The sequence below is a fragment of the Pinus tabuliformis genome, chromosome 3_2, assembly GCF_031772625.1.
Source record: "Pinus tabuliformis cultivar Carrire ecotype Pingquan chromosome 3_2, CPIR1, whole genome shotgun sequence".
NCBI classification, from domain to species: Eukaryota; Viridiplantae; Streptophyta; class Pinopsida; order Pinales; family Pinaceae; genus Pinus; species Pinus tabuliformis.
In genome coordinates this window covers 755,045,999-755,068,654 of record NC_142302.1, presented here as the reverse complement: position 1 = coordinate 755,068,654, position 22,656 = coordinate 755,045,999, and the positions used below count along the sequence as shown (strand labels likewise).

General features: G+C 36.1%; 1 pseudogene; it reads right to left on the bottom strand.

The window, feature by feature from the left end:
- LOC149182805 (disease resistance protein Roq1-like) overlaps window positions 1-19,669 on the bottom strand; it is a 125,974-nt pseudogene extending 106,305 nt beyond the window's left edge.
- Window positions 19,670-22,656: the final 2,987 nt, after the last annotated feature.

Below are 22,656 nucleotides of genomic sequence, written 5' to 3'. Positions count from 1 at the left end.
TCTTCAGCAACCTGCATAAACATATCTTCTAAAGGTTGTTCATCACCTGCATATATGCACAAATCATTAGTTTTAAAAATACTAGGCTCCTTTTTCTTTGATGTTTCAACCATCACATCTCTCTGCTAATTTGAATTTGTCCAACAGTTCAGGAAATCATCAATGATTCCTTCCTCAGTAAGGTAAACCTCTTGCTTGTGTCTACAATAGCTGTCTTCCATCTCTAACTCAGTTGCTCTGAGTTCTCCCCTTAATTTGATATACTTTCTCCTCTTTACCTATTTCTGCAGCAACTTCCATTTTATCTTCTTTCTTTTCATAGTCCAACCATATCTTTGGTTGCCTTCACATTTTTCTAGCAGCACTATCATGTTATCCATAATTATCTTCAATTCTGTAATTTCCTTGTCAAATATCTCTTGAATCATCTTCTCTCCTTTGCCTTTTTCCTTGGCATACTCCTCTCCTCTGTTGTGGCTTCCCTCTGAACCCATACTATGACTATTAGTAGTCATTTCCTCGTTATCTCTATGAGATTCTCACTCACTATGAGCTCCACTAAGCCTATGTGACAACAAGTCCTTCCTGTTGTCACTTACCTCACCAATCCCTTCTCTCGACTTGGTCTTTTGGCAAGCACTGGTTCTTTATCTCTGGAAACTCCTGAGAATTCTCTTCTACTCTCTTTAGGCTCGAGTCCTCAACTCACTTTCTCTTGAGAACATTGTAACTATTCTCCCTGTCCAAATTTTAGCTGGAATACTTAGGTTCACTGCCACTAACACAACTCCTCTCTTTCTTTACATAGTCTGCTACTGTGTGTTGTTGCTACCACTCTCTTCCCTTTATAAAAACAATTCAAATGAACCAACCATCAAAATACAACTCATACCTACTGATCTATCTCTTCCATCTTTCACTGGCTGGACAATACACATGTTGCTTTACCTTTCGTTGTCTGCACTTCAATCCTTCTTTCAACCAAATTTATGTTCTTGCTGAGTACCTCTATATTCACTTTCTTTCCTTATAATAGTTTGCATATTCATGACCTGCATTCACCTACGCATACCTTTAAAGCTTTAAAACTTACCAGAGCCTTTCCGATCCTAGCTTCCTCAAGCCCCTTTTTCCACAGTCTCTCTTGAATAACCAACTGAAGTCTTCATTACCTGTAACATGTCAAAATTCTTCTATGCATGAATCTTGGTACTCTATTCTCCCTTTGTGTCAGATCTATTACAATGCCAATGATATATATACTGGGAATAAAATTCAATCCCTTACTCAATCTCCACAGAGCATTGATCTTGCTCTGATACCAAAAATGGTGCAGGGTTACACCGCACATACCCACAGTATGCATGAAATGCATAGATACAATTGTCCCAGGTGTTTAACTCTCCCATGGAGTCAAAACTTCAAAGCATGAATGATTAAACCCTTCATAAACAGTTCCTTATTATCAGAACACAATCACACTTCCAAACCCTCTCTATCGGGACTATTTATCCCCTCAAAACCTTCATTAACCATAATTCACATATATAATACCTATTTCCCCTTAAAACATTGATTCATATGTATAAACCACACAAAACCACATATCGGCACTTAATACCTTTATAACCCAACTACAAAGGAAAACCCTGCAAAAACACCATTTTCCGGCTTTTGTACGACCTCCGCATAGAACCCCAGGTTGTACCTTATCGCTGATCACTATCAGCCCTACTGCGGGTCTTTAATACATATGTATATGACTCACCAATCCTCTAACTCCGATCTCTACATTTACACGAAATTACAAAGGAATCCACCCGCAAATGCATAGGCTGGACCTCAAATATTATTCACCCACATATATTAATATATCGGGTCTGCCCTTAAGTCGCTCCACTCCGCCGATAAGCCGAACTCTGATTGCCCTGATCGTCGATCGCTTTATCGTTGTCGGCGTATTACATATGTGCTAACCGCCCGCTCCACTTGAATCGTCGATAGTGCGATTTGTGATTAGATCTAGATCGTCGATCTAATCCTTGATCCAACGGTCCATGTTTGATCGCAGGATCGCAATCGCTCCATTTCAAAGGTTCACTCTGATGTCTTAAAAAGGCTTATGCCGTCGTGACTTAATCCTGGCCGTTGATCTAAATGATCCAACGACTGTTGTGCCTCATTTCTTCAATTTTCCGTTGTTCTATTTACGCCATTTCTTTAACATTTCTGTGGGTTCCAACTTTCTTCAAAGCTTGGTCCCTTGGTATTTTTAGTTGCGCTATCCCTCCTAAGCTTTGGTTTGATCATTCTAATGGATTTAACAATTCATTATAACCCTCCTTGTCATGTTCCTCTTTGTCTTTTCATCAAACTCCGCTTCTCTGCGTTCACGCACTCCACCTGCATATATATATATATATATATATATATATATATATATATATATATATATATATATATGCAATCCTCTGATGCATTCAACAATCATTCGACACTCAATCACACATTATACAGTCCTACTCAATTACTGTATATATAAATACAAATGAATAATTACAAAATGGAATCCCTGTTCCTCAGGCCTGATTCCTCTTTACAGTGGCCTTTTGTTTACAAATCTACTCGTAGGCTTAAAACCCCTCCAAATATCTAACATCTCTCAAAAATTAGACCTATCTAACCTATCCAACCCCTGAATTATACAAGAAAATCACAACTTATACAAAAAATGGATTCATGAACCGTTTCTGGTTCAAAACCAGAAATCTCTCACCCTCTCCTAAAAAGTCTCTTCACTCCACTCATTTCTAAACAAACGCTAAATCAAGCTTTTAGTTTCCTCATTTTCTATTCAAACTAAATAAATCTAACTGTCTGGCCTGATCTCCACACAGGGAGGATCAATCAGCCACTATGCCCCTTTTTAATCATTTTGACAATAAATAAACACTCTCACACATTTTAAATAAATAAAATTAACTAAACTCTTGTCTTCCAACCCCTTTCTAGTCACAACATGTGATCATGCTATCACATTGTTGACTAGGCCTGAATGCTCTTGCATCAAAAACATTGACCAAATTCTAATGATGTGATTAATCTGAAAGACATTTATCTACATTATGGATCACAAAAGTCTTAGATCTAACAAGTGGATGTAATTAAAAAATCAAGTTGATTTCCCCAAGTGGCAGGTATAATAAGTATTTTAATATGACATTTGTTTTTGGTCTTTTAAGGGTTAAAACCAAAAATCAAATTTATTTGACCAAGTGCCAGGTATATTAAGTATTTTAATAAGACATTTTTTAATAAGACATTTTTTTTTGGTTTTTTAAAGGTTAAAACTTTAATTTATAATTTTTAAAAATATATTAATTTTTTAAGTTGTTGTTTATTTGTTTTATGTTTTGGGAGATTTTGCGGCATATTTTCCAATTTAATTTGTCCAAATTTCAGTAGGGATTTATTGGAATTACAAATTTGGGTTGTAAACTCTCCATAATCTGAGTGCCCCTAGTGGTTTTTGAATGTTTTTTTTTTGTTGTTTGTAAATTGTTACATTTTGTATTCATTATCAAAATAAAAGATTACATCAATATCATTTCCAGATCCCTTAGGAATACAAACTGTCTAGTCAATTTAACGTCTTAAATTGCTCTACATAAATTATCAATCTGGGTATCGTAAACTGATGAAGTGTGGTGCACCATATGTGCTTAGTTAACCTTTCTCTTACTTCGTTGTTTTATAGTTTATGTTGTTTTTGGGGTTTTGTTCTTGTTGGTTTTCTAAAGTGTTTAATGCAAATGGAAATCCTATTCTAAGGTCTTAAGAATACTTTTAAAGGACAAGTATGGATAAAGATTTCAAGACAAGGCCTATGTCCCTAATGGTAACTTCCAAAACTTAGCACTTCAAAAGAACTTAAAACATGTTATTGATAGAATTAGTATTTAAACAAAAGTGTAAATATACAGCTAGTTCAATCAAAATAAAATGCAATAACCAAACAATGAGCTAGTGACTATGAGACCCAGTATCCTTGCTGCTTCAGCAGAAGGACAAGATGATTCTATCATGTCATTAGTCATTAAAAGGCTATGTGCATCACTAATCTACAATCAACCGGTTGAACACACTTGCATGAATTAAAATTGCATGAATGAAAAATCTAATCTATCAAACTTGAAAGCAATTTATGTACAGCTAATATACAGAAGCATAACAAAATTAATGTAAAACAACAGTAATCAAAACAGCTTGTTATGTACAGCTAATGTACAAAAGCATAACAAAATTAAATGCAGAATTAAATGACAACTATACAAGGCTTTAGTGTGCAGGGGCCCTCTGCCACTTGCATGAATTAAAATTGTATGAATGAAAAATCTAATCTATCAAACTTGAAAGCAATTAAATAACATAATGAAATCAAAGCAATATTTACAAAATGAAATCTACTCTACCTTAAATTCTACAAAGCAATATTTACAAAATGAAATCTACTCTACCTTACATTCTAATATGCTCCATGACATCTACTTCACATCTCCTTCCATGTTGAGAACATCAAAGCTTTATTCAATTTCTTCAAAAGTACAAAGTACAACAAAGTTCTCCAAAGCTTTCAAAAGCCATCAAGGAAGAATTACAAACTTAAGAACTAGGGACTAACAAGCTTAAGCTAAAATAGACTAACAAATGAAGGAGAGAGATCTCCTATTTATACAAAAAGATGAGAGCTATATTATTAATGAGAGCCCATGAATCTCTCCCTCTACCTCTAGAGTCCTAATCAAAATAGGAACTGATAAGACACATGTCTTCTTAGAGTTACAATACAATTAGGAGATGTGACACATATCCTCATGATCCCATGATTCTTTCCAACCAAATTCGAATTTAGCCTTAGAGTGCCACATAAGGGTCTTCTAGAAGTCTCCTTTCAACCTACACATGTCAACAACCTCAACCCATTTGTTAGGTATAAGCATATGCACATTATTTTCTAATTTTTAACCACAAATTCACTTAAAAGACTTAGAATTAATAAAGATTGGAAAAACATAAATGTGGCCCAATGATAATGAAAGTGGGATGAATGTGGTGACATAGTAGTGAAGTGGAGGTGATATAATGGACATAATAGTGAAAGTGTAATGGAAATGAATGACATTTTCAAGGCTCAACACAAACGAACCCATAAGACGAGTCTAGATCCATCTTGACTTTGGATCTATCAAGTGTCGAGAGGGATCAAATCTCTCGAGGTGCAAACCTCTTTATTGAGTACAAAACTTGAGGAAAGGTTTTCACCTCGAGAGATTTGATCCCTCTCAACGCTTTATAGATCCAGAGTTAAGATGGATATAGACCAGTTTCAATCATGTGCGGCCAAGGAAAATCTATTGAAGATATGATTAATTTTATCAATAATATGTAAATACATCTAATATTAATATAATCATTTTGAATATGCTAAATATGTCTAAGATTAATTTGGTCATTTTAATTTTAAATTTTCTTAGTTACCTAAGCTTGTTGAGATGATAAATATTTTTAATAACTTTAATGATGCAAAATGACAAAATAAAACTTTAACTGCAAAGTGACAATGCAATAGTATTGGATGATAGAAAATGTGAATAACAAGAATGTAGTCAATTACAAATAGTCTTCATTGTGATCAGTCTCAAACTATTTTCTTCTACTATTCTTATTGTCACCCTTGTTAATTTTGTCATCTTTTCATATGATTATATGAAAAGGATAGTTGAAATCGTAAACCATTTAAATATTTAGCTCGAGTTGTTGTCGTAAACATCATACCTTTTCTTTCTATCTATCCAATATTAATAGGTTGAATTACTATAAAAAAAAATCAATATACATTGTCAATAAAAAAAAAATTCTTACATTGAAATCAATGCACATTGTTAATCCAATAACTTTAAAATTAATGTACCATCATACATCCAATTACATCAAATCAGAAATCAAAATCTACATTTAAGTCAATGCATCTAATGCAAACAATCAAATAAGATTAGAAAACAACATCTACACTGAAATCAATGCATCTAATGCAAGCAAGCAAATAGGATTAGAAACCAACATCTACACTTAAATAAATGAATCTAGTGCAAGTAAGAAAATAGGATTAGAAACCAACATCTACACTGAAATCAATGCATCCAGTGAAAACAATCAAATAGGATTAGAAATCACTATCTACACTGAAATCAATGCATTTAGTGCAAACAAGCAAATAGGATTAGAAACCGTCTACATTGAAATCAATGCATATAGTGTAAGCAATCAAATATAATTAGAAATCAACATCTACATTGAAATCAATGCATATAATGCAAGAAATCAAATAGGATTAGAAATCACCATCTACACTAAAATTGGCGCATTTAGTGTAAACAAATAAATATGATTAGAAATCATCTACATTGAAATCAATGCATCTAGTGCAAGCAATGAAATACCATTATAAGTCAACATCTACACTAAAACTAATGCATCTAGTGCAAGAAATCAAATAGGATTAGAAATCACCATATACACTAAAATCAATTCATCTAGTGCAAGAAATATTCTTCCCTCTCTCCCCCCTCCATCTATATCTATATATCCCTCCATCTCTCCTTATTTTCCTCTCTATCTCACCCCCCCCCCCCCCACAAACATACACGCTTTCTCACTCCATATCTATCAATCTCTTTGTCCCTCTCTCCCTCTCTCCATCTCTCTCTTCTTCTCTCTCTTTACCTTCCATCTATATCTCTATATCCCTTTGTCTCTCTATATCACCCCCAAAACATACACTCTCTTCATCCAATGTATCAATATACCCCTTCCTCCTCCTCTCCCTCTCCCACTCTCTCTCTTCCTCTTATCTCCCTCTCCCACTCTCTCTCTTCCTCTTATCTCCCCCGCTTCTATCTCTCTTCCCTCATGTTGTCCTCTCTCCCTCTCTGTCCATCTTCCTTATCACTCCCTTTCTCTCTCTCCACCTTTATCTCTCTATGTCTTTCTTCTCCTCTCCCTCTCTCCCCCTCCAACTCCATCTCTCTTTCCCTCCCTCTCTCCACTCTCTCATGTCCTCTCTCTTACTTCCTCTCTCTCTCTTCACCCTCGAACTATGTTACTATATCCCTCCCTCTCTTGTGCTCTCTCCTTCTCTCCCCCCTTATCTCCATCTCTCCTTCTTTGTCTATTTATCTCACCCCCAAATGTACAAACCCTCTCTCCATCTCTCCCTTGTCACTCCAGCTCTCTCTCTCCACTTCTCACTCTCTATGTATTTCTTCTTCCCTCCCTCTCTCCCCCCCCCAACTACATCTCTCTATCCCTCCCTCTCCCCCCCCCCAACTACATCTCTCTATCCCTCCCTCTCTCCTCCTCTCTCTCATCCTTCCTCTCTCTCCTTTTCTCTCCTGTCTCCCTCTCTCTTCCCCCATCTCTCTCTCTCTATGCCATCCAATCCTCTCTCTTCCCCCATCACTATCCTCTATCTTGTCCTCTCTCTCTCTCTCTCTCTCTCTCTCTCTCTCTCTCTCTCTCTCCAACTACATTACTATATCCCTCCTTCTCTCCTTCTCCCCCCCTTCTCTCCATCTCTCCTTTGTCTCTTTATCTAACTCCTAAACATACACACTCTCTATCCATTTGTCCCTTGACACTCCCTCTCCCTATCCACTTCTCACTCTTTATGTCTTTCTTCTTCCCTCCCTCTAACTCCCCATCCAACTCTATCTCTCTATCCCTCCCTCTCTCCTCTCTCTCTCTCGTCCTTCTCTTCTCTTCCTTTCTCTCCTACCCCCCTCTCTCTTCCCCCATCTCTCTCTCTCTCTCCCCCCTCCAACCCTCTCACTATCTCCCTCCCTCTCTCCTTCTCTTTCTCTCTCCCCCCCATATTTGTGTCTCCCTCTCCCTCATCTTACTTAAGATATCTCAGTCTTAGACATAAGAAAATAATAATGCAATTTTTTTTAATAATGGAAAAGAGTGATGTTGGTCCCTAAATCTTTATCATACATTTATTTTTTTATTTTATTTGTAAATTAGAACACTTGTATATCATTAAAAAAACAAGATTACAAACTTTTTCGTTTCACATCCCACTCACCGTTACATATCATAAAAATAAAATAACTTAGAAAACCAAGTACCACAAAAAACAGAGAGCGGAATGCTCAATCCAGATCAAGAAAGCATAACACCACTAAGCCATTATTGACATAAACACATAAGTAGCAAAATGAAATCAAGCTCACAAAAGACATATCTTCTTTGATCACATAGTTGTGAACCACAGAGTTGAAGCAAACATATTAAACTGAAATCAACATAATAAAGCATAATATTCAGTTAACGAATGGTGAACACACCATCAAGAGCATATATCGTCACCGTCAAAGACCATAACCCAAAGAACAATAGAACCTACAGTCCTCATGATTGAAGATGACATAATGCACATAGAACCATAACTAATAAGAAGGAAGACATAATCCACTAAGCAATTTAGAATCCATAGTAACCAACATGAACATAGAGCCAACCATCTATGCACAGAACCATGTATAATAGCAATTAACTTCCAGTTGTATAAAAAAAACATAAGAGAGAGCCATAACCTCACCTCCTAAACTTAAAACCAACATAAGAACATGAACTCATCCATAACCGCACAGAGCCCTCAACAGTATCATCAAATGCACAAACATGTTCAAAAAGTGTACCAAAGAAACAACTCTCCACATTATAAACCAAACTTACTGGTCACATAACAAACTGACCCCAAAAAGGACATGAAATTCCACCATCTCTAGTCATGATCAGAAGAGGATATTATAGTCTGTGCCTGAGCACTATAACCTGGAGGATCTGTGAGGTCACCAAAAGCATAATTTCTCACAAGAAAGCCCTCAACATGAGCCAAACGAGAATCCATATTGTCAAAGAAAAACTTTTGATTATGAAGCATGTGTTTAATGTCCTCCAATCATATGCTATATCTTATAATTAATAAAAATATTTTTTTTATTTTTTTATTTTAATGTGTAAACAAATATTTCAAAAACAATTACTTTTAAAATATATTTTATTGGTTAAAGATTATAAATTTTTGGGTTGGATATTTTTTATAAAAAATGATAATAAAAAATAAAATATTTGATTAATTTGTACATATCAATTTAGATTGTTAGAGAAGTGTGAATTATTTTTTTATGGAAGAAAACTGATTTTAGGAGTTGAAACACCTTCTCTCACACACTTTTCCAAGCATGTTTCATTTGTGGAGGAATATGATTGCTTATAAATTTTTGGCTTGGGTCTTTTTGATCGAATGATATTAAAGTATCTTATTAATGTCTACTTATCAATTTGGATTATTAGAAATGTGTGAAGTCCCTTTTATGGAAGGAAACCAACTTTAGGAGGTGAAGCACCTTCCTCAAACACACATAATAGTTGTATTGAGGTAAATACCCTTCATTAAAAAAATGTTAAGTAAAATGTTGATTTTTTTTTTAAATTTTATAGTATTCAATTTCTAAGATAGGTTTGAACTCCATGGAAGTCTAATATAGTATTTTGGCCATGACTGTAAATCTCCATTGAAGGTTAAAGATACCAATGTCTATTCAAGACCGACATGTCATTTGCATGACCAAAATCATGTCTCGTGTACAACACACATCATAGCATATTATCTCATATCATGTATGACACACAACATATCCTACATTCTCTTCTCATGTACAATGGACACCATGATATATGGTCATGTCTCATATATGATACAGAACGTAGCATATAGGTCTCACACATGGCACAAACCGTAAGTTATAATTAAATATATCCTATGGTGTGCCTATGTGGTTGTCATTTACTAAGAATAATCATACAAAGATGCATAAATTTTGATATACTCATAAATTCCACACAGCTCAAAGTTGAAATAAACTATATTGAACACTAACCTCTGTTAACGACAAGCAAATTAACTTTATACATACATTTTTGACATTTAAATAAATTTCAAAACATTGTTACTATGCTAATAACTTGATGCCCCGAGGAGAACGCTTCATAATAATTTATCATGTGATGATTTTCCATTTCCATACTTTGATATTGTATCATGGCCACACATGCTCCACCTTAGCATTAGCAAATCTTATTTTGTCCTATATCACAGTTTGTCTTAAGCTTTCCAACCAAGAGTTAATCCTCAAGTAGTCGTCAAAACTCATTGTAATGCAAACTCAAATTCATGGGTTATTAATGGTAGGACTAATTTCCCCAATTTAAGGAAGGAGCTAGCTCATCCAATCCTATTTGGGCTTTACTTTACCCCATTTTTCAATGATCCTATGACTTAAATTTTGCACAAACTCCCTAAAGTGGATCTCAACAAATTTGATAGTTCTGACCCCATAAGTCGAGTCACTCAAATGGAACATTAGTTTTCCTTACATGGCATCTCAAATGACTTAATCAAACTTCATTTTGGTGTCTTACATTTATACCCGAAACATTGGAAAGGTTGGACATAATATAGGGTCCATTTTTTTTTAATAGTAGAACATTATTTTCAAAGTCACTCTAAAGCTTCCAAATATGTGCTGGGACAGATTCAGAAGGTTGTCAATTAGGCACAAAATATGAAGCCAACAGTCTGGGGTTCTTTCTCAGCCGAAAATAAATAGCTTGTTATAGGGCATTAATGGAGCGGGGTTGTATATGTCCACCGTTTTGATTTTTGCCTTAGCAAAATCGGACAATGAGCATATACAACTGCCACTCAATTAATGCCTATAACATGCTAAATATTTGTTGCCTTCTTTCTTCGCCAAGTCTCTGGCCAGATCCATGAGGTGGTCATGCATTCTTATTATACATGCCGTTGGCAAGATATAACGTATTCAATTTTTCATTGACTTGCTATTAGTTTTTCTTTGATTAAAAAAAAATAAAATCTATCCAAAGCTTAACATTATGAAATTAAACTTATTTTTTTTCTTATTGTGTAATGATGACAATAATTGGCTTTTGTATACTCTATTATTAATTACTATGTATTATATCGCTAATTACTATGTACAATAAATATAAAATATTTGAAAAATAACATATTATATTAATTACTATGTACCATAAACACAAATGGTTTGTAATTAAATTTAAAAATTCCATTTTCTCATTGGTGTAAAGTATTGAATAGACAATTTTTATAGGTTTATTTTTTAATTCACAAAAAAACAAAAAAACAAAATTTAAATATACATTTGAAAAAAATATATAAAAATAACATGTGTACAATTTGTACAACTCTCATTATATCAATTTATACTCTAATGACATGACGTGTACTATAATATGAACATTATATATAAAAATTGCCATCGTTCAATATTAAATAAATAATTATTAACTTTTTATCATTCTCTTCGCCATCAATTATATATATATATATATAAAACCTTTATCTACCAAAAAAATGTTTAATTATATTAAAAAATTAATAAAAAAAAGCTAAAAAAATATTTATATAACTCATTTTATATCTTATTATTGTTTGGAGTACATAAAACACATCATGACATTAAAATATTTTATTAAACTACGCTGAGGGAATGCTAAAGATGGGGCCTTATTAAATTATGGTCATATACCTCTATGAGACATCTGTTTTCTAGATTCCTAAAATCTAGCTCTCCTTCCCAGTCAAATCTGTACCATATTCTTATTGTTGTATCCTTGTCTTTTCCTATAAAGAAACAAACAATGTCTAAGAATATGTTCTTCTCCTGTTGGTCCAAACTGTCATAGCTAATCTTGAGCCTACTTTGGATATTAGTGGGAAGTACTCCGGAGATTTTGCGCAGTTCGACCTCCCAGTACTTCAAATGTTTCTCACCATGCAATACAACAATCCATCGCAGGTTTTCGAAAACAAATTAATTACTTTTTCAAATCCTACATCTGGACGAGATTGGTGAAAGGCGTGCCAACACAAGATATGTTTGGACTGTTGCGGATCCAGTCCTGTCAGCTTGTATATGGACGACTCTACAATTCCCCATCTTATAAGAACATCCTTATTACGAGAGGTACCTAAAATCAGGCTACCGGAAGGAAGGAAATCCTTTGCTGGCGAAAGTAATGCATTCAACTATTGAATATGGTCTACATAGTCTAAAATGATGATAGCTTTAGAAGCTGCAAGATACCTTCCCAACATCTCGATTCCTTCATTGTTGCTGGCTATTTTCCCATTCCATTGAGTCAACTCCTTAAGAAGCTGACTCAAGGAAATTAAAGGTTTGTCTCTAGCATCAAATAAAAAACAAGATCTATTGTAATGTGATCTCTGACGGTTAAAAATTTCTTTTGCAAGGGTTTTTTTCCCGACCCCACCAAGTCCCACAATTCCTATTACTCTAGTTTGGTCGATTCGCAGTTTTAAACACAATTCATTCCCTTTCAAAATATTTTATTTTCTGCTCCAAGACGATTCTTGGATATTTGGACACATCGAGCTTTCTTGGAACTTTTTTCAACACTCCTTCCATGATGTTTTCGAGGAGCTGTTGCTCGTCACTGAACAAGATTAAGAGTATAATTAATAGTCATAAATGCATACATAGAATGCAATAAATGTACCAATCCAATAAATTAAAGACCATATTATTAGGAAGAGTAGGAGGCCTAACCCATTATACTACTCAAGTTCAAAACCGCTTCTATCATTAGCATGATAAAGAACCTGCCTCCCATTTCTAATGGTGTCGGACTTGTATCGTGGATTTTTATCTTGATGATGGTCAAGCATTTTCTTCTCTTAGAGCATGTCTAGAGCTCAATCATACAGTCCATTACTCCACCTAAGATCAGATGGCTTGACACCGTAGAAGACAAGAACGATAGATGCTCTTGAGTCGAACATCAACATGAGTTCTTTCAAACACCACACTGATTCTACATATCGGGGAGAGAAAATAGCTATGTGCACAGAAGTCGTTCGAATAATCCCTTCAATTTGATTTGAGAAGTTAAGCCATCTCCCTCTTGAAATTGTTCAATGTCCAAAAATGCTCTAAGACTGTGTTTGCAAAGGCGATTGTAGAGATCAGTGGCAAAGGGTTTTGTGGAATCAGGACTGCGATGATTAATAAAAATATCACACATTGTAGTTTTTGTTTTCATAGGTGGCTGATGCAGAGGTGGATGAGGATGTCGTACCATCACATATTGAAATTACAAGATGGTCTGGTTGTTCTCATGATAACTGCGAAAATGGTTACCAGAAGATGACCCAAGATTCAACACTTACCCCTATGAGCTCTTCAATTTTCCTATTCCCCTGTAAGACAATGTCTCAGATTGTCTAGACTCTCTACTTCAACATCATAAGATCTATGTTGCAATGCATGATATATGCAGGATATTTTCCTAAAAGTCCTCTATTGGCAATTTTGGCGCCGTGCTAAATGCTTATGTATTTGTCTGCACTAGATACTCAACTGTCATAGCTCTAACTTGAACCTTTGACCGACTCTCTAGAAATAGCTCATCCTGCATACTATATTTGTCATGTTTCCCCTCATGATCACGCTAATCATGTTGGTTTATTAACACTGGCTACTCACTTGAAGCTCCTTGAAAGTATTCTTTTTGGCCTTTTCCTCATGTGGGGACAATATGTTGTTCACCCTCTCTGGTTGTCAAACATGGATGTACTAGTGGACTGTTATCTACACCTAATTTCTCATACTCTTCATGGACGTCCTCTTGGATATCTATGGACTCAATTGTACAAGAGTCTGCCACATCGTTACGAGGAATTACCTCCTTCCTTTCCCCATGTACTTTGTCAAGCTCATTGATTATCATTGGCTTGTCATGCAAGTCTATTTGAAAAACATTGTGTTGTTGCTCACCATCTGTACTTAACTGCTCAGATCCTTCATGGGTGCTCTCTTGAAAACCGATGAACCCAACTATGGATGAATCCCCATGATCTAAAGAAGTCTCCAACTGTTTTTCCCTTGTTGCCTCCTTACCTCTTAGACATGAATGGTTAAGTGCCCAAGGTCCCTTGTAGAGAAACCATAGTCCTCTCCTTCTTAGTTCATTCTTGTTGCAGGTTTTACTACCTGTGTTCTTGCTTCCTCCACCAATCATTTTAAGCTCCTTCTTAGTTAACACCCTTCTGAGCAATTTTATGTTTTGCATGACCAACTTCTCAACTAGATCATAGGCAGCGAATGATACAATTAGTTCTTTTCTCCAAATGGTCAACAATTTGGATCTTAGTATCTTGTAGATGTCAGCATCTCCTTCTAAAAACAAGGACATAATCTTTTGCATGCTTATTTTGATACTGTTTGGATGAGTTGATGTAATGTTGGTGTAAAAGTTCTAGAACACGTGAAAGATCAAGTCCTCACATTCCAGATTTAGCATGAATGTGCCAAAGCTAGACTCTGCCATGAGTTCTAAGATTTTGTGCCGCTTCTGAAAGGTAGGAAGCTTGATGTTGTTCAACCCCTGGAGGTCTTCTACCATCAACTGCAATACCTCTCTCATGATATCATTATTGAAATCCAGTAGTGACGATGTTAAAGCCATGATCTTGCTGAAACAAGAAGCAACTGTGAGTATGACCTCTTCACAAGGATGCTCCCAGAGTTTGAGTCGTATTAATGCGAGCATAGATGGCTTGAGAGCCCAACTAAGTTTCTTCCACTCTAGCTGCCCCATTCTAGATAGAGATGTGTCTAATTACTCCAACTTATGAAGGTCTATCACTTACTTTGTTCATTGTAGCTCGGATCCAAGTGTGAAGAGCTTGGCCCCTCTTCTCTCTCCTTCCTTCACTTCCCATGGGCACTTTTGTTGCAAAATGGCATAGAATCTTCTCGAGAAAGGTCTATTGTTTTGGTCTAAAGTGGTATTGCTGCGAAACAATCCATGTTTCTTATAGTTCATCTAGAATTTTGTCCAGAATTTTATAGGCATTTTATAGGGAAAGTCTCATCTTCAAAGAAAGAATTTTGTGATATCGCTTAGATCAACCATTCAAAAAAATCACAAAAGCTCCATATAATACCTTTGCTCGACCCTATGGAGTCTATGTAGCTATTCTGCAAATTATGTTGGCCTTCTGATGGTGCACAGAAAGGATGACCAGTTGACCATGAAATTTAGGTGTATGGAATGCTATGGTTACCCAATGTTGCGCTAGAAGATACGGACTATCGGCCTTACCACCCACGATAGATAAGTCTCCTTGATGACTGCAGAGACCAGTGATCTCCAGATATGCAAGGCAACTTTTAGTTTGAATCATTAGTTGTATCAATCATTCCATGCGACGAGTCGTATGGTACCACTTCAACACAACTATGGTATGACCATCGATCTCGTGCAATGAACCCTTCATATTATTCTCCAATCTCACAATCTTGTCTCCACTGTTGGCTCCCCGTTAATGGCGGTGTAGAAGGTCAATGCTCCCCGTGTGTTTCATGGCATGTGCTTAACACTAGCGATGTGTCTGTTTACTAACACCTGCGGGTTTTGGTGTAACGGCAATTGTAACTCCAACAAGTGGTATTAGAGCCAGAGGTCTCGAGTTCGAAACACACTGGGCTCGTGTTGGGGGGAGATTGTTGGCTCCCTGTTAACAGGGGTGTAGAAGGTCAACGCTCCCCATGTGTTTCATGGCATGTGCTTAACACTAGCGATGTGTCTATTTACTAACACCTGTGAGTTTTGGTGTAACAGCAAACGTGGTTATACCATCTACAGCTCCTATGATTCCACCGTTCATAAATTAGCGTGACATGGTTATTTCCTGCTCGTGTATGTATGGCTTCACGACTACCACCCGGAGAGCAAACTTGTTACCCCTGTTGAGGTAGGATCTGTTGAGTTCTGCAATTAAATAATTTTAGTTTTTGTTGTTGGAGAATGCTTCCACGCTCTCGAAGGGGTCGCTTGGTTTAGTGGGTCCTGACACGAAATTGGTGAACAACCGGCACCGGCGTTGGAAGATCCGTGTGCCCAACTACCAGAAAAATCCACTGTCGCTCCTCTGCACCAATTTGCGAACTGATGTGTTGGCTTTCGACTCACTGTTCAAAATTACAGAGTTGATATGTTGCCGCCCTTGAAGTTCGACAGATGGTTGAACAAGGCCTATCAAACTTTCGCGCACAGGAGTATGGCTATCGGCCTAGATCTGGTGTCTGGTGCTTTTCACTACGTTCAGACCTTCACTTGGCAATGAATAAACCCACGAGTTTGTGGTGTGTGGGGACTTCAACCCACGACCTTAACAACAAGATTTGATTTTGATCATACTCGTGACCTGTTAATTAAGATGATAATTAAGATGAAAATAGATCTCAACGTGATCGGGGCAAATCAGACCTCGGTGTGAACGAGCAGATCGGTGGCTTCTTGATCAACGGTATTACCCTCACTGCTGATAAGCATGGTGCTTAGTGGCTACAAATTAGTAGATGGCCTTTGGCTTAAAAAAATAAATAACAAATTAATTGGGATTCACATGCCATGACCTTGATTGGTCTCTCGGTGGTAACAATACCTTGCAGTGATGAGAATCGATCGCCATTATTTCGATGTCCACCAAATTCCTGCAATGCGGTGAACCAAATTGACCAACTAGGGTGATATCAAATATACCACCGAAGAGGGACACTCCCGAATAGGGTGAAATAATTCACACTTAAGTTACGGCAAGAAAATTTCAATTTCTTGTTAAGAACTTTCCAAGTGGGCACTATGCAAAATTCTGATAATTCTGATACCATTGTAAGATTTTAAATTTTTTAAAAGATCTAACGCACTTTAGTGTTTTAGTTAAAAGTGCTCGCAATCAAAACAATAATACAATTAGATCTGAAAATGCAATTTTATAGTACAAACTCATACACTAATATCAAGCTTTAAATTTTTTAAAAGATTTAGTACACTTTAATGTTTTAGTTAAAATTGCTTGCAATCAAAACACTTAATACAATGGGATCTGAAAATGCAACATTATTTATATTATTCACTGAAGAAAATAGTACATGTTCATACAATAATATCGGATCCACTCCTGCAATGGTATTATGCACGACTGTTCATCAAAAGAGAAAACAAAAAAATTGAAGTACAATCGTGAATCCTCGATGGATCCACCACATAGATTACACCCACTAGGTTTTCTTTCCTGGGATCAAACTAGAACTGCACCAAGTTCCCAACAAAGGCAAAATAGATAGTAACTAAGGATGATCCAAATGCTTAACTCCTATCTGTTTTATAGAATTGATGAACTTTCTAAAAACCTTATTTTATTATTTTCCCTATTTTCTCTCGAAAACCAAAAAAAATACTATAAAAAAATACCACATGAAATATCATGAACATTTTGACCATATCAAAAAAATATTATATTATATGAATGCCCAAAATGACAAAAGCCCATCAATTTCCACTTTGTGGACCCATGACATGTGGTTTGGTGTGGACAAACCTTTTTCTTCATGTGATCAAGATCATGGATGACCCCTAGCATGGTTTGATATAAAGATGCGTCATAATTTACACTTGCATTGTTCTCGATAAATTAAAAAATATTATTTTACGTGTGTTATAAGTCGATTATTCTGAGAAAGTGGAAGGAAAATGAGAAGCAAAGTGGTTTGAAATTTTATTTTAATAAAATTGTAATGCATTATGCATCTCACCAGTACCACCAATTAGCTTTAACGCACCGACCACTCTTAATGGATCCGTAACGGATTGGCCAGACATCACATGTTTCAAAAGAGAAATTCCTTTTGTCCCATAAACCTTTTTTGGTTGTATAATGGAGAACAAGAGCCATGGATTCACATAAAGATGAGCACTAATGTTTTATTGAGTATTTTGATGTGACACTAATTTGGAGGATGAGAGTTACATGTTTTTGGTTTTTTGAAAGACTTGTTTTCAAAAAAATATTGTTTTTTTATTTATTTGGCTTGTATTTATTTAAAATATAAAATATAATGTTTTAATAAATAAATGTTTACTTTTTTTAATGTTAAATTTAGTTTTTTTATTATTTAATTTTAGTTTTTAAATTTTTTTATTGAAAAATATATAGTGTTTTGCCCAATGTGCAGGCATATATTAAAAATTTAATATTAAAGTATGTGGTAAAAAGTAAAAGTTTATTTCTTATAATTTTATTTTTATTTTTTATTTTTTATTTTTTTATTTTCTAAATTATGCTAAATTCTATTACTGAAACATAATGGTACATTGAGGCTTTGGCCTTTGCATGTCCATGCCATAGTTTAAGGCATATAACAACAAAACAAGATTGTGACTGCCCATAACGGGAAACCAGTCCAGTTCAAAAATGAAATTGCAAATATTATCTTGCTGCCCATGCAAGGGAAACTAGCAATTAAGCACAGTATCTAACTAGTTTTTCAAAAAATCATCAAAGAAACCAAATGAAAACAAGTTTTCCAAAAAAGCCCTAAAAAAACCAGATAACATAATTCCCGGAACCTGAGACTCGAAGACACGTGGCATGTTGTGTGGCTGGTCAAGTGTCATGCTGGCAAGTCAAGTGTCATGTTGTAGCGACGGGTGTTCCTCAACGATGAAACACCTGTATGCATCCATGTCGTCTTCTTCTTGCTGCGTTGCTCCCGTGTCTTCTTCTACCTGATGGTCACGGTCCTTCTCCTCCACAATTTTCTTGTCCAGAGGAGTGTCCTGCTTCGCCCCTACGCACTGTGATCTTCCTCAACCCTGGCGGGCTCCTCACTAGTAGGGCGTCCACCTTCGGTAGCTGGCTCCTCGTGGAAGGAAATGGAGATGGTGGCGGTTATGATGGGTTGGTTCAGGGAGTGGTGGTAGGTAAACTGGGTTGCCGTGGACTGGAGGGGATTTCAATGGGCGGAGAGTCAAAATGCGTCGGTTGGAGGCAGGGAGCTCGTGAGCAGTGTCTGCCGCTACGAGTATTTGGAAATCGGCTGGTGGTCAATTGAGCCGAGGGGGAGGAGGTGTTTGAGGCACGAGACGATGGAAAGCGAGGCAATCTACCTCTGTTGCTCCCTCTTCTGCTTCGCATTCTGTGGCCAATCCTAGGCATTTTGACACCAGTGGGAGGAAAATGTCTGCTGGTAGAGTGATGAGAGGGCGTAGCAGGTTCAAAGGTCAACTCAGAGGAAGGAATAGCAGCAGACGTGGGGTGGAGAATAAAATTGCAAACCAAGCTCTGTGTAAAATGATTTCCCAGGCCAATTTCAATGCAGCATAGAATGTTGCAGCGCCTGCCCGTGGCAGTGCGTGAGGTTGGTTCCGCTGTGGCCAGTGGGTAATGGCATTGCAGAGGCGAGGGATTAGAGATAAGGGCGGTGGAGTTAAAATTACCAGAGGTCGCCATTAAGCCAAGCCGAGGCAGGTAGATGCAGTCGGATTGATTACAGTGCCAACTTAATTGCCATTTATGGCCGCTGTTAAGTCGTTTTATGGTTTGGTGTGTGGGATTATGGAGGGCCATGTGGCGAGGCCACTTGCCGTCCCATTCTGCTGCCAGCGTATTAATCTTGACGTACACCCGCATCCGGGATTATTTCTTATAAATTATTAATGAAGTAAAAATCAATTTTATAAATTTCTAATAAATCATTTCAAATATCTTACTTTTTTTAATAATTTTTTTTTTTTATCTATTATATTTGAAAGATAAAGTGATGTTTTTATTAAAACTGCATTATTAAATAAATTTAATTTAATTATTAAATCACCAACATGTAAATGGATTGTTACAATTTACAACTAAATTAAGAGATATATATTTGTTCATTGTTAATCAATAATCAGTTTAAAACCATATTATCTTCAAATTTGTAATGTTCAAGTTTGTTCATCATATTTAAAATATTTTTCTTTGAATAAAAAGGCATACTTAAATAATAATACAAATTATTAAATTAAAATAAAATATTCAAAAAATTCACTATCATTTTCAAAATTTTAAAGTTCAATTTTTTAATCCTCTTACATAAGATATTTCATTCTTTAACATAAAGGAATAAAATACAAAATTATTTGAATGATGGGAAAAGGGTAGGTTGCCTCCAAATTTTGATGATAGGTGATGTCTTATAAATAATAATAGGTGTAAATAATTGTTGTCAAAATTAATTTTTTTTAAATATAATTTATTGGTTAAAGATTATAAATTTTTGTAAGTGTTTTGTTTTTATAATAATAATAAAGAATTAAATATTTAATTAATGTCTACATATTAAGTTAGATAGTTAAATGGCTTGGAGTATGCTCTAAAACTATTTATTATTTTTGCTTAACTAAAAGCCTGTTTTCCTTTCCTCTAAGGAGACAAGTTCATGGCCCAAGATTCAAAGGTATTTGGCAAGAGTGAAACATTGTTGAAACATTGTTCTTTAACGGATAATTCTAAGTGAAATGGCTTGGCGTATGTTCTAAAACTATTTACTATTTTTTCTTAACTAAGAGCCTGTCTTCCTTTTCTCTATGGAGACAAGTTCACGGCCCAAGATTCAAAGGTATTTGGCAGGAGTGAAACATTGTTCTTTAACGGGTAATTCTAAGTGGTGTGGGTTTTATTGAATAACAATGATGAGTTACCCTGCATAGATAGTAGCCAGTGATTAGTTGTCTTCATTGTTGGTTTGACAACTGAGTTATGATAGATTTTCCCACTGTGTATTAAAAAATAAATTTAAAATTTGTTAGAAATGTCGGATTTTTTTTATGAAAGAAAACTAATTTTAATACACACTTTTCCAAACATATTTTATTAAAAATAATTTAATTATAAATTTAAAAATTAATTTTTGTGATAAAATAATAATAAAGTATCTCATTAATATCTACTCATCCATTTGGAAGGTTAGAGATGTATGAAGTCCTTTTTAGAAGGTTAGAGATGTATGAAGAGATGTATGAAGTCCTTTTTAGTCCCTGTCATCTGACAATGGCATGGGGCTATAGTAATCTTTTTAGTCCCTGTCATCTGACAATGGCATGGGGCTATAGTAATGTTTGTTTATTATTGATTGACTTGTTTATTATTAGTCGGGATCACTTATAATCTGTTTCATCTGTTGTTCTGAATAAGAGGGGAGGCTCATCCCCCCAACTTCCCACATACACAGTTGCTTTTATAAGATCACACTCCTTCCACTAACATGGACAGATTTAGAACTACCTACCACCCATGCCAAGGAAGCTGAGGTACACTTCCCAGGAGGGATTAAAGCGCTTACCTTACTCGTTCTGTGGGGCCTATAATATTCCTTCACTCTACGGGAAGCGATTGGTTACACCGGTTAGCTTTATTCTTCTGGAGGAATTGATATCTGAATAAAATGGGGTAGGGACAGGGAATTGAAACTTCCTTCCACGGTAATATATATTCGGGTTGAAACGGTTACCTTACCCAGTGGGATTAACCGGCCGGCGTGGGAATATATAATATATATATGGCACACTTAACTCTACGGGTGGGGTTGAACCGGTTAACTCCGGGCATATATATGCACCGCACCTTCCCCAATATATATTGGATTTAAACTACATTACGTACTTCCCTTCGGCGGGATTGGTACTACCTTCCACTAACTAGCGAATTGCGTAGCTAAGGGATTCAACTTATCGCCGGGGCTTCGATGATGGAACAACTGGCATGGGCCACCATACAACGGTTAAACAAAGGCATGTTTGAACCAGTATCATTCATTGATTCCTCCAATCATTAATATTGAATGTTATACTGCTGGGCTAAAGTAAGATTCTTGAAGTGCCAGCCAGCTACTGCATGCATTCATGTTGTTGTGTCTACCAGTACTTTAGCTAGCTATTGCATGCATGATGTTGTGTCTACAAGTCCATATCTGCATGTAATTTTATCTGCATGTAATTTGACCTGTGCGTAGAACACCTTGGAGGTATGGCGTGCTATAAGCCTGTGGGCAGAATATCTTGGAGGGTGTCTTAGAGGTATGCACGCCGGCTACCTTCTCTGGAAAGCCTTACCTTTCCCTTTGAGTTGATCTAGCAGAGCGCCACAAATTTCCTCTTCCTGTCGCTTCCCTGATCTCAATGTCCATACTGACCTAACCTGAACCTCTGGCCATGAACTGAATTTGATTTCATGCTTGCATGATCCCAAGATGTTAACGCCTCAAATGATTTATGGTGGCACTATGGTTTTTAATTTCCCCCAAACCCTCTGAGCTGCCCCAGCCTACAGCCATGTGCAGCGACAAATCTGAACCATGTCCACTATTCACCTACAAAGGCAATAGAGGGGCAGCGCATGTGTAGTGACAAATCTGAACTGTTTCCAGTGTTCACCTACAAAGACAATAGAGGCGAGATAACAACGTTAACAATATTTACCAGATGGAACCATCTTGTATATTTGTAGTTGAAAGCAATTTCAAGAAAGCAACAATGGTGAAAATTTGTAGGTGAAAGCAATTTCAAGAAAGCGGCAAGGAGTACAGTGTTTCCAGATTTGTAAAGAATGCATACATACCCAATCTCAATCTACCCAATTGG